The sequence below is a fragment of the Rutilus rutilus genome (genome assembly GCF_951802725.1).
Source record: "Rutilus rutilus genome assembly, chromosome: 2".
Classification (NCBI taxonomy): domain Eukaryota; kingdom Metazoa; phylum Chordata; class Actinopteri; order Cypriniformes; family Leuciscidae; genus Rutilus; species Rutilus rutilus.
Window position 1 is genome coordinate 23,707,829 of NC_140210.1, and position 16,166 is coordinate 23,723,994.

A 16,166-nucleotide genomic window follows, 5' to 3' on the forward strand; every position below is an offset into this window, starting at 1 on the left:
GTCCGCACAGACATTGATAATGGTGCGGAGTAGAGCGAGCATTTTCAATTTATTCTTATGGATGTAGGAATTAACTAAAACATTTTATTTATGTTTTTGTGTCCACTTTTCAACCGCAACCGCGTCACACACACACACACACATTCCAGAATTGCAATCTTGACATCGCAGCCTGTTCATTATAGCCCTAATACAATATAATAATAAAAATAGTCAACCTAACATAAACGAATTACACTGCTCTGTTTAAATAGTCAGTAGTACAATTTGTACCATTTACAGTAAGCAGAGCTCCACTGTGATGTTTCCAAGCACATTTTTGCGCGCGTGAAGAGGATGATTTTTTCCATCGATATTGGAACACGAGTGAAGTACAAAGCCTATAATAAAGAATAGTTTAGCATCCAAATACATCGCAAATATTGAAACATTTTGATTCTAATGAGAGGGTTACGTGAGACCAACACTGCTTACTTTCGTTTTTATTTTTACATTAAATTTAAAGGATTTGTTGTGGAATATTTTGAGTGTATCATAAAATCAGAATAAGGTAAGACAAGTAATATTTTCTGTCTTATATATATATATATATATATATATATATATATACACGTGTGTATATATATATATATATGTATATGTATATGTGTGTGTGTGTGTGTGTGTGTGTATAGATAGATAGATAGATAGATAGATAGATAGATAGATAGATAGATAGATAGATAGATAGATAGATAGATAGATAGATACCGTAAATCCTCTAATAGTGGCCTGTATTCCATTAGTGGCCGGGTCTCTAACATTGGCCGGTCTCGCTGTTGGCGGAGGTAAATAAAGGCCGGTCTCTAATAGTGGCCGGGGCTATTATTGGATACAACGTTTTTCTGGGCAGGCCACAACATTATGCTTGTGATAGTAACATGCAAATACCACAGGGGGGCAATGTTTGCTAATGAATCCAAGCCATAGCTATGGTAGCCTGGTTATGTCAATCACTTCGCTCTTGACTCGCACGTGAGAATTCAGTCACCGGTAGGCTAATGTTGTTTACCATGGCAGCTGCGGAGCCAAAGAGGATTTTTGGCGAAAATCTATTTTTTTAACCCCCTGGGATCGACAATCGCACTGGCGCGATAGGCTCGCTTTTTTCTTAAGTGCAAACGAGTTTCAAAATACTCTGTTGACTTTGATCTCTTAATTACGGAGAGCGCGCGTTATTCAAACGCAAATAATCTAAGGCGATCCACGCAAACCTGAACACCCACAATCAGCTGGATAACACACATCTATCTAAGTAATAATAATCCTGGAAAATTTACCTCAGAAGTGCTTGGAAGTATTATTTCGAGGAGCAACGGATCCAGCTGAGAAATAGGTCAGTTCTATTTGCTTTGTTCTAATCGCAATAGTGTCTGTAAGTTACACGCAAAAAGACACGCGTTTCTAGTGTGTGAATGAATGAATGAAATCAATGAATGCACAGATGCGTGCTGTTGTGGAGCTAACGTTACTACTGCTGGAACAAATACTGTTTCAAAATGAGTCATTGCTTTTCACAAAAAATATTATTTATATTATATTTATTTGTTGTTAATGTTCTGTATGCATACCATAATGTTATATGGTAACTAACTGTACGTTTTCAATAAATTAACCTAGTATTTTATAGGTTAAAATAGACACAAAATCTCGTTTTTATTCATTCTACTGGTAGTCCGTTTTGCTCAAATACAAATAAAGGCCTGTCTCTAATTATGGCCTCCTTCCAATAAAGGCCTGGGCCGCGATGCGCTTGAGTAAAATAAAGGCCCGGGCCTTTATTAGAGGATTTACGGTAGATAGATAGATAGATAGATAGATAGATAGATAGATAGATAGATAGATAGATAGATATAGATTGATAGATAGATATTTATATACATATATATATATATATATATATATATATATATAGATAGATAGATAGATAGATAGATATTTATATTTATATATATATATATATATATATATATATATATATATATATATATATATATATATATATAAATATATAAATAAATAAATATAGCTGCGAGCAGCGATGGAGGGCCCAAACCGGTGACACCGCCACCCCGGTGGCTTTAGTGTAACTAAAGGCACCAGGGTGGCGGTGCCACCGGCTTGGGCCCGCAATCGCTGCTCGCAGCTATATTTATTATTATTATTATTATTTTGTCAACCTTTCGGGCACTTTTGGGGCCCTTAACATGCTCGAAAACTCTTGAAACTTTGCACACAGGTCAGAACCCGCGGCCATCAGGGCCGGGCTGAAGCTGGTACCCGGGCGTGGCAGGGGGGCTCGACAGCGCCCCCTGGAACGGGATCCGAACACGTGTCCATAAATCAAACACGCTTGCATGTAATAATATGAAACTCGGTACACATGTAGATCTCATCGGGCCGAACAACTTTCGTGCTCTAAGTTTTACGCCAGCCCAACAGGAAGTCGGCTATTATGGGTTGTTTGGAAACGCATGGTCTGGTATTTGAAACACTTCTCCTAGGGAATTCACCCGATCGCCACTAAACTCGGTGGGAATGAAGTCAAGACATTGAGGATGCTAAATTGCGGACGGATTTTTGATATCTCAAACGGTTTGGCCGTGGCGAGGAAACGAATTTATGGCAAATAATGGAAACAGGAAGTGTGTTATAACTTCTGCATACATTAACTGATCTTGATGAAACTTCAGCAGTGTGTTCGTGGTAAGAGGCCGATCACATGGATGTGACTATTGTGAGTCAAAGTTATAGCGCCACCAACTGGCAGCAGGAATATGTCACTTTCAAAATGCTTTGAAATCACCCTCTTATTTTTACCCGATTTGCTTCAAACTTTATGTGTATAATGTAAACACACGGCAGATGTAGACCTGTGAAAGGATTTTTGATATCTTTAATACTGTTGCCGTGGCAACGCTTCAAACTTTAATATTCTTTTTTGATGCTTTTGAAACTCTTAACATACTTGAAATTGGATGAAACTCGACAGACACATCACATTTATTAGCCAGTAGACATGTGCAAAGTTTCAGAAACGGGCGTGGTGAGGGGCTCAGTAGCGCCACCTTTAGTCATAAGTGGGGGGGGTTAGTTTTATCAACAGCAACAAAACTTGGTATGTGTATTGTTCTCATCAAGACGGACAACTTTCTAATTGACATTAACTACCTCCGACCAACAGGAAGAGAGATATTTTGGTTTGAATGTGGATTTTCTGAAGAATTTTCTAACCCTCTCTCTGTGTCTCTGTGTGTGAGAGGGGAGGGGGGAATTTGACTATTGCTTTTATATTGTTAATCAAGGTTTCAGGGGCTTTTGGGGTCCTTAACGTGCTCAAAAACTCTTGAAACTTTGCACACAAGTCAGAACCCCCTGCCATCAGGGACAGGCTGAAGCTGGTACCCGGGCGTGGCAGGGGGGCTCAACAGCGCCCCCTTGAACGGGGTCCCAAAACTTGGTCCATAGATCAAACACGCTTGCATGAATTAATATGAAACTCGGTACACATATAGATCTCATCGGGCCGAACAACTTTCCCCCGGTCAAGTTTTACGCCAGCCCAACAGGAAGTCGGCTATTATTGGTTGTTTGGAAAACGCTTCCTGTGGAATGCGAAGTACTCCTCCTAGAAAATTCACCGTGTCCCCTCCAAACTCGGTGTGCATGTAGTCAAGACTTTGAGGATGCTAAATTGCGGACGGATTTTTGATATCTCGAACGGTTTGGCCGTGGCGAGGAATCGAATTTATGGCGAGAAAAGAGAAACACGAAGTGGAATAACTTCTGCATACATTAACTGATCTTGATGAAACGTCAGCAGTGTGTTCGTGGTAAGAGGCCGATCAGATGGATGTAACTATTGTGATTCAAAGTTATAGCGCCACCAACTGGCAGCAGGAAGTGTGTCACTTTCAACATGCTTTTGACAAAAGTGGGGGGGTTAGTTTTAACTCCAGTAAAAAAAACTCAGTTCATATATTGATCTCATCGACCCGGACAACTTTCTAATTTAAAGTCATTAGCTCTGACCATCAGGAAGTCAGATATTTTGGTCTGAATGTGGATTTTTTTGCAAAATCAGCCTCTGGATTTTTAGCCACCTTTATCTAAGTGGTTATTTTATTCCCACCAAACTTTTTCAACATGATAAAAATATATTAATGATGCTAAATTGTGAACGGATAATAAATATCTCAAACGGTTTTGCTATGGCGAGGGATTAAAGTAATGTCAAAAAAGTAAACACTAAAAGGCTCATATATTCTAAAAATGTAATTATACACCATTTATTACTACATAAAAGTATACAAATATCAGAACTTAACTCATTTTATTCTTTTTTTTTCAATTTAAGAATGAAGTTTAAGTTTAAAAACTGCCAGAATGGTTGTTTAGTCTAAACAATAAATAAATAAAGTCAAACATAGTGCTATACTGCCCTCTTGTGTTCAAAATCAGGTAGGCCTATTATATCTATATAAAAATATACTAGGGATGTGACGGTGAGAATATTTTACCACCGGTTAACTGACGTGTGACACTGCTGGGGGCTTTTTAATCGCTAACTTAAAAACGAAAGTAAAATATGTTCGTCCGCACGGACATTGATAATGGTGCGGAGCAGAGCGAGCGTTTTCAATAAATTCCTATGGAAGGAGGAATGACCTAAGAAACTTTGACTCTGTTCTGCTCGTTCCTCGCTGAGGACGCGCACCATTATGAATGCCTGTGCAGCCGTGAGCATTTTAGTTTCATTTTCGGGGCGGATTGCTTGAATGTATTTTAAAAAAGCACAATGTTGTGTTTTATTGCTACTGTACAAAAATATAAGTTAACACTTTGCAGTTTGAATGATGTTCTGAACAAAATGACAGAGTATGTTTTTATGTGTCCACTGTTCAATCGCGCCCTCGTTTTAGTGATTCCCAAGTTATTTTTTCATTTAAGTTTTTTTCATTGTTCTAATCAGGTCAGGCAAGTAAAATGATCTGTCTTATCCCTTACATTTTTATATAATTATATAAATATATAATACACTTCTGTTCAAAAATTTGGCGTCAGTAAGATTTTTAAGCTAAGTTTCTTCTGCTCACCAAGGCTGCATTTATTTGATTAAAAATACAAACAAAAACAGTAATATTGTAAAATAGTATTCCAATTTAAAACAGCTGCTTTCTATTTTAATATATTTTAAACTGTTATTTATTCCTGTGATCAAAGCTGAGTTTTCAGCATCATTATTCCAGTCGTCACTGTCACATGATCCTTCAGAAATTATTCTAATATGATGATTGATGCTCAAGAAACATTCATTATTATTTTAAATGTTGAAAACAGTTATGTACAGTCTTTGATGAATAGAAAGTTCAAAAGAACAGCATTTATCTGAAATCTAAAGCTTTTGTAACATTAAACACTACCGTTCAGAAGTTTGGGGTCAGTAATAATTTTAATTTTATTTTTGGGGGAAATAAATAAATAAATCAATACTTTTATTCATCGAGAATGAGTTAAACTGATAAAAAGTTACAGTACAGACATTTATAATGTTAAAAAAAATTATATTTGAAATAAATGCTGTTCTTTTGAACTTTACATTCATCAACGCATTTTGAAAAAAAATCTGTACACAACTGTTTTCAACATTGAAAATAATAATTAATATTTATTGACCATCAATCATCATATTAGAATGGTTTCTGAAGGATCATGTGACACTGAAGACGGGAGTAATGATGCTGAAAACTCAGCTTTGATCACATAAATTAATTACAGTGTAAAATATTTTAAAATAGAAAACAGCTGTTTTAAATTGGAATAATATTTCACAATATTACTGTTTTTGTTTGTATTTTTAATCAAATAAATGCAGCCTTGGTGAGCAGAAGAGACTTCTCCTAAAAAAAATTTTGTATAATATATATATATATATATATATATATATATATATATATATATATATATATATATATATATATATAAATATAGCTGCGAGCAGCGATGGAGGGCCAAAGCCGGCGGTACCGCCACCCCGGTGCCTTTAGGTAACTAAAGGCACCGGGGTTGCGGTGCCACCGGCTTGGGCCCGTAATCGCTGCTCGCAGCTATATTTATTATTATTATTATTATTATTATTTTGTCAACCTTTCGGGCACTTTTGGGGCTCTTAACATGCTCGAAAACTCTTGAAATTTTGCACACACGTCAGAACCCGCGGCCATCAGGTCCGGACTGAAGCTGGTACCCGGGCGTGGCAGGGGGGCTCGACAGCGCCCCCTGGAACGGGATCCGAACACGTGTCCATAAATCAAACACGCTTGCATGTAATAATATGAAACTCGGTACACATATAGATCTCATCGGGCCGAACAACTTTCGTGCTCTAAGTTTTACGCCAGCCAAACAGGAAGTTGGCTATTTAGCGTTGTTTGGAAACGCATGCTGTGGAATTTAATGTACTCCTCCTAGGGAATTCATCGATTCGCCTCCAAACTCGGTGTGCATGAAGTCAAGACATTGAGGATGCTAAATTGCGGACGGATTTTTGATATCTCGAACGGTTTGGCCGTGGCGAGGAAACAAATTTATGGCGAACAAATGAAACAGGAAGTGTGTTATAACTTCTGCATACATTAACTGATCTTGATGAAACTTCAGCAGTGTGTTCGTGGTAAGAGGCCGATCACATGGATGTGACTATTGTGAGTCAAAGTTATAGCGCCACCAACTGGCAGCAGGAATATGTCACTTTCAAAATGCTTTGAAATCAGTGTCTTATTTTTACCCGATTTGCTTCAAACTTTATGTGTACAATGTAGACACACGGCAGATGTAAACCTGTGAAAGGATTATTGATATCTTAGATACTGTTGCCGTGGCAACGCATCAAACTTTAATATTCTTTTTTGATGCTTTTGAGACTCTTAACATACTTGAAATTGCATGAAACTCGACAGACACATCACATTTATTAGCCAGTAGACATGTGCAAAGTTTCAGAAATGGGCGTGGTGAGGGGCTCAGTAGCGCCACCTTTAGTCAAAAATGGGGGCTTAGTTTTACATAGAGTCACTAAACTCGCTATGTATATTGTTCTCATTAAACCGGACAACTTTCTAATTCACACTTATTAGCTGAGGGCAACAGGAAGTCAGATATTTTGGTTTGAATGTGATTTTTTGGAGAATTTTCTCTCTCTCTCTCTCTGTCTCTGTGTGTGTGAGGGGTGGGAGGGAATTTCCAATTGATTTCAGTGTGTTTCAAGGTTTCAGGGGCTTTTGGGGCCCTTAACGTGCTCGAAAACTCTTGAAACTTTGCACACAGGTCAGAACCTGCGGCCATCAGGGCCGGGCTGAAGCTGGTACCCGGGCGTGGCAGCGGGGCTCAACAGCGCCCCCTGGAACGGGATCCGAACACTTGTCCATAAATCAAACACACTTGCATGTAATGATATGAAACTCGGTACACATATAGATCTCATCGGGCCGAACAACTTTCGTGCTCTAAGTTTTACGCCAGCCAAACAGGAAGTTGGCTATTTAGCGTTGTTTGGAAACGCATGCTGTGGAATTTAATGTACTCCTCCTAGGGAATTCATCGATTCGCCTTCAAACTCGGTGTGCATGAAGTTAAGACATTGAGGATGCTAAATTGCGGACGGATTTTTGATATCTCGAACGGTTTGGCCGTGGCGAGGAAACAAATTTATGGCGAAAAAATGAAACAGGAAGTGTGTTATAACTTCTGCATACATTAACTGATCTTGATGAAACTTCAGCAGTGTGTTCGTTGTAAGAGGCCGATCGCACAGATGTGACTATTGTGAGTCAAAGTTATAGCGCCACCAACAGGCAGCAGGAAGTACATCACTTTCAAAATGCTTTGAAATCAGTGTCTTATTTTTACCCGATTTGCTTCAAACTTTATGTGTACAATGTAGACACACGGCAGATGTAAACCTGTGAAAGGATTATTGATATCTTAGATACTGTTACCGTGGCAACGCATCAAACTTTAATATTCTTTTTTGATGCTTTTGAGACTCTTAACATACTTGAAATTGCATGAATCTCAACAGACACATCACATTTATTAGCCAGTAGACATGTGCAAAGTTTCAGAAACGGGCGTGGTGGAATGGGTCAGTAGCGCCACCTTTAGTCAAAAATGGGGGTTTAGTTTTTCCTAGAATCACAAAACTTGGTATGTGTATTGTTATCATCAAGACGGACAACTTTCTAATTTACATGAACCATCTGCGACCAACAGGAAGAGAGATATTTTGGTTTGAATGTGGATTTTCTGAAGAATTTTCTCTCCCTCTCTCTGTGTCTGTGTGTGTGTGAGGGGAGGGGGGGATTTGACTCTTGCTTTTATATTGTTAATCAAGGTTTCAGGGGCTTTTGGGGTCCTTAACGTGCTCAAAAACTCTTGAAACTTTGCACACAGGTCAAAACCCACGGCCATCAGGGCCGGGCTGAAGCTGGTACCCGGGCGTGGCTGGGGGCTCAACAGCGCCCCCTTGAACGGGGTTCTAAAACTTGATCCATATATCAAACACGCTCGCATGAATTAATATGAAACTCGGTACACATATAGATCTCATCGGGCCGAACAACTTTACCCCGGTCAAGTTTTACGCCAGCCCAACAGGAAGTCGGCTATTATGGGTTGTTTGGAAAACGCTTGCTGTGGAATGTGAAATACTCCTCCTAGAAAATTCACCGTGTCCCCTTCAAACTCGGTGTGCATGTAGTCAAGACTTTGAGGATGCTAAATTGCGGACGGATTTTTGATATCTCGAACGGTTTGGCTGTGGCGAGGAATCGAATTTATGGCGAGAAAAGAGAAACACGGAAGTGGAATAACTTCTGCATACATTAACTGATCTTGATGAAACTTCAGCAGTGTGTTCGTGGTAAGAGGCCGATCAGATGGATGTAGCTATTGTGAGTCAAAGTTATAGCGCCACCAACTGGCAGCAGGAAGTGTGTCACTTTCAACATGCTTTAGACAAAAGTGGGGGGGTTAGTTTTAACTACAGTAAAGAAAAAATAGTTTTTATATTGTTCTCATCAAGCCGGACAACTTTCTAATTTACATTCAATAGCTCTGGCCATCAGGAAGTCAGATATTTTGGTCTGAATGTGAATTTTTTTGCAAAATCAGCCTCTGAATTTTTAGCCACTCCTCTTAAACTATTTATTTTATTCGTACCAAACTTTTTCAACATGATGAAACTACATTAAATATGCTAAGTTGTGAATGGATAATAAATATCTCAAACGGTTTTGCTATGGCGAGGGATTAATGTCCAAAAAGGAAACACTAAAAATCTTCTAAAAATGTAATTATATACCATTTATTTCTATATAAAAGTATACAAATATCACAACTAAACCCATTTTATTCTGTTTTTGCAATTCAAGAAGAATGAAAAAGTCAAAAACAGGCTATTTAGTGCTATTTGGTTCAACAAAAAAGCAAACATAGGGCTATACTGCCCTCTTGTGTCCAAAAGGACATCAAAATAGTATATAAAACTTTTTACCAGGTAGGCCAATATTGTATTTAAATATACATTTATTAGGTATGTGTCTGAGGATATTTTCCCACCGGTTAATCGACGTGTGACACGAGTGGGTGCTTTTAAATCGCTAATATAAAAGTGAAAGTAAAAAAACGGACGTCCGCACGGACATTGATAATGGTGCACGTTGGAAAGAATGATACTTTTAAACATAACACTAAACCGCCATTAGGTGTCGCCAGGCGACCATCTTAATGAGCGAGTCATTGATTCATTCGTTCAAATGATTCGTTCCAATGACTGAGTCATTCATGATTGAGACAGATGTTTATGGATTGACCATTGAATCTTTGAGTCAAGCGATTCGTTTCAAAATGCTGAATCATTCAGTAATGAGAAAACAAGTTGCTGTGATCTTTGTTTAACTATTTTTGCTGCTGAAACAGAACAAAAACAGTCAATATTGCATCTAAAATGTAAGTGACTTAATTGTAACTGTTTATTAACCTGTTGTTTGAAATCAATGTCACAGTTTCAATCGTGATTGTATTCAGGAAATAGTTGCCTACTCGTCAAGTGAGGTTGCTTAACTCTATCATATGTTATAAAATATATAAAAACTCCATATTTGTAATTTTTATAGTCAGTATGTTGTTAACTGGGTTGCTTTTTTGTGTGCTGCGCTCATTTGTTTACAATTCTCCTGGAGAAGCAGCATGAGCCTCAGCAGTGCAACCTTGTTACCATTGATCAGTAATACATTTATTATTAACTGATGATTGCAACTTAAAATGAATGTAATGAAATTAGAATAATCTCTCGTTTTAGTGATTCCCAAGTTATTTTTTTGTTATTGACGTTCTAATCAGGCTATACTCTGGTCGGGCAAGTAAAATTCTCTTTCAGGTAGGCCTATTGTATTTATATATAAATATATTAGGGATGTGACTGTGATAACATTTTCCCACCGGTTAATCGACGTGTGACACCACTGAGCGCTTTTAAATCGCTAACTATAGTATACTATATACTAGTAAAATACAGACGTCCGCACAGACATTGATAATGGTGCGGAGTAGAGCGAGCATTTTCAATTTATTCCTATGGATGTAGGAATTAACTAAAACATTTTATTTATGTTTTTGTGTCCACTGTTCAACCGCAACCGCGTCACACACACACACACATTCCAGAATTGCAATCTTGACATCGCAGCCTGTTCATTATAGCCCTAATACAATATAATAATAAAAATAGTCAACCTAACATAAACGAATTACACTGCTCTGTTTAAATAGTCAGTAGTACAATCTGTACCATTCACAGTAAGCAGAGCTCCACTGTGATGTTTCCAAGAACATTTTTGCGCGTGTGAAGAGGATGATTTTTTCCATCGATATTGGAACACGAGTGAAGTACAAAGCCTATAATAAAGAATAGTTTAGCATCCAAATACATCGCAAATATTGAAACATTTTGATTCTAATGAGAGGGTTACGTGAGACCAACACTGCTTACTTTCGTTTTTATTTTTACATTAAATTTAAAGGATTTGTTGTGGAATATTTTGGGTGTATCATAAAATCAGAATAAGGTAAGACAAGTAAAATTTTCTGTCTTATATTTATATATATATATATACGTATATATATATATATATATATATATATATATATATATATTATATATATATGTGTGTGTGTGTGTGTGTGTGTGTGTATATATAGATATTTATATACATATATATATATGTATATATATAGATATTTATATACATATATATATATATATATATGTGTGTGTGTGTGTGTGTGTGTGTGTGTGTGTGTGTATATATATATATATATATATATATATATATATATATATATATATATATATATATATATATATATAAATATAGCTGCGAGCAGCGATGGAGGGCCAAAGCCGGTGGCACCGCCATCCCCGGTGCCTTTAGGTAACTAAAGGCACCGGGGTGGCGGTGCCACCGGCTTGGGCCCGCAATCGCTGCTCGCAGCTATATTTATTATTATTATTATTATTTTGTCAACCTTTCGGGCACTTTTGGGGCCCTTAACATGCTCGAAAACTCTTGAAACTTTGCACACAGGTCAGAACCCGCGGCCATCAGGGCCGGGCTGAAGCTGGTACCCGGGCGTGGCAGGAGGGCTCGACAGCACCCCCTGGAACGGGATCCGAACACGTGTCCATAAATCAAACACGCTTGCATGTAATAATATGAAACTCGGTACACATGTAGATCTCATCGGGCCGAACAACTTTCGTGCTCTAAGTTTTACGCCAGCCCAACAGGAAGTCGGCTATTATGGGTTGTTTGGAAACGCATGGTCTGGTATTTGAAACACTTCTCCTAGGGAATTCACCCGATCGCCACTAAACTCGGTGGGAATGAAGTCAAGACATTGAGGATGCTAAATTGCGGACGGATTTTTGATATCTCAAACGGTTTGGCCGTGGCGAGGAAACGAATTTATGGCGAATAATGGAAACAGGAAGTGTGTTATAACTTCTGCATACATTAACTGATCTTGATGAAACTTCAGCAGTGTGTTCGTGGTAAGAGGCCGATCACATGGATGTGACTATTGTGAGTCAAAGTTATAGCGCCACCAACTGGCAGCAGGAATATATCACTTTCAAAATGCTTTGAAATCACCCTCTTATTTTTACCCGATTTGCTTCAAACTTTATGTGTATAATGTAAACACACGGCAGATGTAGACCTGTGAAAGGATTTTTGATATCTTTAATACTGTTGCCGTGGCAACGCTTCAAACTTTAATATTCTTTTTTGATGCTTTTGAAACTCTTAACATACTTGAAATTGGATGAAACTCGACAGACACATCACATTTATTAGCCAGTAGACATGTGCAAAGTTTCAGAAACGGGCGTGGTGAGGGGCTCAGTAGCGCCACCTTTAGTCATAAGTGGGGGGGTTAGTTTTATCAACAGCAACAAAACTTGGTATGTGTATTGTTCTCATCAAGACGGACAACTTTCTAATTGACATTAACTACCTCCGACCAACAGGAAGAGAGATATTTTGGTTTGAATGTGGATTTTCTGAAGAATTTTCTCTCCCTCTCTCTGTGTCTCTGTGTGTGAGAGGGGAGGGGGGAATTTGACTATTGCTTTTATATTGTTAATCAAGGTTTCAGGGGCTTTTGGGGTCCTTAACGTGCTCAAAAACTCTTGAAACTTTGCACACAAGTCAGAACCCCCTGCCATCAGGGACAGGCTGAAGCTGGTACCCGGGCGTGGCAGGGGGGCTCAACAGCGCCCCCTTGAACGGGGTCCCAAAACTTGGTCCATAGATCAAACACGCTTGCATGAATTAATATGAAACTCGGTACACATATAGATCTCATCGGGCCGAACAACTTTCCCCCGGTCAAGTTTTACGCCAGCCCAACAGGAAGTCGGCTATTATTGGTTGTTTGGAAAACGCTTCCTGTGGAATGCGAAGTACTCCTCCTAGAAAATTCACCGTGTCCCCTCCAAACTCGGTGTGCATGTAGTCAAGACTTTGAGGATGCTAAATTGCGGACGGATTTTTGATATCTCGAACGGTTTGGCCGTGGCGAGGAATCGAATTTATGGCGAGAAAAGAGAAACACGAAGTGGAATAACTTCTGCATACATTAACTGATCTTGATGAAACTTCAGCAGTGTGTTCGTGGTAAGAGGCCGATCAGATGGATGTAACTATTGTGATTCAAAGTTATAGCGCCACCAACTGGCAGCAGGAAGTGTGTCACTTTCAACATGCTTTTGACAAAAGTGGGGGGGTTAGTTTTAACTCCAGTAAAAAAAACTCAGTTCATATATTGATCTCATCGACCCGGACAACTTTCTAATTTAAAGTCATTAGCTCTGACCATCAGGAAGTCAGATATTTTGGTCTGAATGTGGATTTTTTTGCAAAATCAGCCTCTGAATTTTTAGCCACCTTTATCTAAGTGGTTATTTTATTCCCACCAAACTTTTTCAACATGATAAAATTATATTAATGATGCTAAATTGTGAACGGATAATAAATATCTCAAACGGTTTTGCTATGGCGAGGGATTAAAGTAATGTCAAAAAAGTAAACACTAAAAGGCTCATATATTCTAAAAATGTAATTATACACCATTTATTACTACATAAAAGTATACAAATAATTTAATTTTCAATTTAAGAATGAAGTTTAAGTTTAAAAACTGCCAGAATGGTTGTTTAGTCTAAACAATAAATAAATAAAGTCAAACATAGTGCTATACTGCCCTCTTGTGTTCAAAATCAGGTAGGCCTATTATATCTATATAAAAATATACTAGGTATGTGACTGTGAGAATATTTTACCACCGGTTAACTGACGTGTGACACTGCTGGGGGCTTTTTAATCGCTAACTTAAAAACGAAAGTAAAATATGTTCGTCCGCACGGACATTGATAATGGTGCGGAGCAGAGCGAGCGTTTTCAATAAATTCCTATGGAAGGAGGAATGACCTAAGAAACGTTGACTCTGTTCTGCTCGTTCCTCGCTGAGGACGCGCACCATTATGAATGCCTGTGCAGCCGTGAGCATTTTAGTTTCATTTTCGGGGCGGATTGCTTGAATGTATTTAAAAAAAGCACAATGTTGTGTTTTATTGCTACTGTACAAAAATATAAGTTAACACTTTGCAGTTTGAATGATGTTCTGAACAAAATGACAGAGTATGTTTTTATGTGTCCACTGTTCAATCGCGCCCTCGTTTTAGTGATTCCCAAGTTATTTTTTCATTTAAGTTTTTTTCATTGTTCTAATCAGGTCAGGCAAGTAAAATGATCTGTCTTATCCCTTACATTTTTATATAATTACATAAATATATAATACACTACTGTTCAAAAATTTGGCGTCAGTAAGATTTTTAAGCTAAGTTTCTTCTGCTCACCAAGGCTGCATTTATTTGATTAAAAATACAAACAAAAACAGTAATATTGTAAAATAGTATTCCAATTTAAAACAGCTGCTTTCTATTTTAATATATTTTAAACTGTTATTTATTCCTGTGATCAAAGCTGAGTTTTCAGCATCATTATTCCAGTCGTCACTGTCACATGATCCTTCAGAAATTATTCTAATATGATGATTGATGCTCAAGAAACATTCATTATTATTTTAAATGTCGAAAACAGTTATGTACAGTCTTTGATGAATAGAAAGTTCAAAAGAACAGCATTTATCTGAAATCTAAAGCTTTTGTAACATTAAACACTACCGTTCAGAAGTTTGGGGTCAGTAATAATTTTAATTTTATTTTTGGGGGAAATAAATAAATAAATCAATACTTTTATTCATCGAGAATGAGTTAAACTGATAAAAAGTTACAGTACAGACATTTATAATGTTAAAAAAAATTATATTTGAAATAAATGCTGTTCTTTTGAACTTTACATTCATCAACGCATTTTGAAAAAAAATCTGTACACAACTGTTTTCAACATTGAAAATAATAATTAATATTTATTGACCATCAATCATCATATTAGAATGGTTTCTGAAGGATCATGTGACACTGAAGACGGGAGTAATGATGCTGAAAACTCAGCTTTGATCACATAAATTAATTACAGTGTAAAATATTTTAAAATAGAAAACAGCTGTTTTAAATTGGAATAATATTTCACAATATTACTGTTTTTGTTTGTATTTTTAATCAAATAAATGCAGCCTTGGTGAGCAGAAGAGACTTCTCCTAAAAACATTAAAAATCTTCCTTACCCCAAACTTTTGAACGGTATATATATATATATATATATATATATATATATATATATATGTTTGTATAATATATATATATATATATATATATATATATATATATAAATATAGCTGCGAGCAGCGATGGAGGGCCAAAGCCGGCGGTACCGCCACCCCGGTGCCTTTAGGTAACTAAAGGCACCGGGGTTGCGGTGCCACCGGCTTGGGCCCGTAATCGCTGCTCGCAGCTATATTTATTATTATTATTATTATTATTGTTCAAGGGTTCGGGGGCTTTTGGGGCCTTTAACGTGCTCAAAAACTCATGAAACTTTGCACACAGATCAGAAGCTGCGGCCATTAGGGCCGGGCTGAAGATGGTACCTGGGCGTGGCAGGGGGGCTCGACAGCGCCCCCTTGAATGGGGTCCGAGTGCGGTCCGAAAACTTGGTCCATATACCAAACACTCTTGCATGAATTAATATGAAACTCGGTACACATATAGATCTTATTGGGCTGAACAACTTTCGTGCTCTAAGTTTTACGCCAGCCCAACAGGAAGTCGGCTATTATGGGTTGTTTGGAAAACGCATGCTGTGGAATTTGATGTACTCCTCCTAGGAAATTCATCCATTCGCCTCAAAACTCGGTGTGCATGAAGTCAAGACATTGAGGATTATAAATTGCAGACGGATTTTTGATATCTCGAACGGTTTGGCCAAGGCGAGGAAACGAATTTATGGCGAATAATGGGACACAGGAAGTGTATTATAAATTCTGCATACATTGACTGATCTTGATAAAACTTCAGCAGTGTGTTCGTGGTCAGAGGCCGATCA